The sequence below is a fragment of the Austrofundulus limnaeus genome, unplaced genomic scaffold, assembly GCF_001266775.1.
Source record: "Austrofundulus limnaeus strain Quisiro unplaced genomic scaffold, Austrofundulus_limnaeus-1.0 Scaffold1018, whole genome shotgun sequence".
In the NCBI taxonomy this organism is placed as follows: Eukaryota; Metazoa; Chordata; class Actinopteri; order Cyprinodontiformes; family Rivulidae; genus Austrofundulus; species Austrofundulus limnaeus.
Window position 1 is genome coordinate 149925 of NW_013953420.1, and position 864 is coordinate 150788.

Below are 864 nucleotides of genomic sequence, written 5' to 3' on the forward strand. Positions count from 1 at the left end.
GACCTGTATCTAATCTATAGACCTGTATGTAATCTATAGACCTGTATCTAATCTATAGACCTATATCTAATCTATAGACCTGTATGTAATCTATAGACCTGTATCTAATCTATAGACCTATATCTAATCTATAGACCTGTATGTAATCTATAGACATGTATCTAATCTATAGACATGTATCTAATCTATAGACCTATATCTAATCTATAGACCTATATCTAATCTACAGACCTATACCTAATCTATAGACCTGTATCTAATCTACAGACCTGTATCTAATCTACAGACCTATATCTAATCTATAGACCTGTATCTAATCTATAGACCTATATCTAATCTATAGACCTATATCTAATCTACAGACCTATACCTAATCTATAGACCTATACCTAATCTATAGACCTGTATCTAATCTACAGACCTATACCTAATCTACAGACCTATACCTAATCTATAGACCTGTATCTAATCTACAGACCTGTATCTAATCTACAGACCTATACCTAATCTATAGACCTGTATCTAATCTACAGACCTGTATCTAATCTACAGACCTATATCTAATCTACAGACCTATATCTAATCTATAGACCTATATCTAATCTATAGACTTTTACCTAATCTATAGACCTATATCTAATCTACAGACCTATATCTAATCTATAGACCTGTTTTTGTTGTGGTATTTGAGTTGTAAAGTTTTTGTGATGTATTTTGTTGTGGTGTGGTATTTGAGTTGTGATGGTCTTGTGATGTTGTGTTTTTGTTGTGTTGTGGTATTTGAGTTGTAAAGGTCTTGTAATGTTGTGATTTTGTTGTGGTATTTGAGTTGTAAAGGTCTTGTGATGTTGTGTTTTTGTTGTG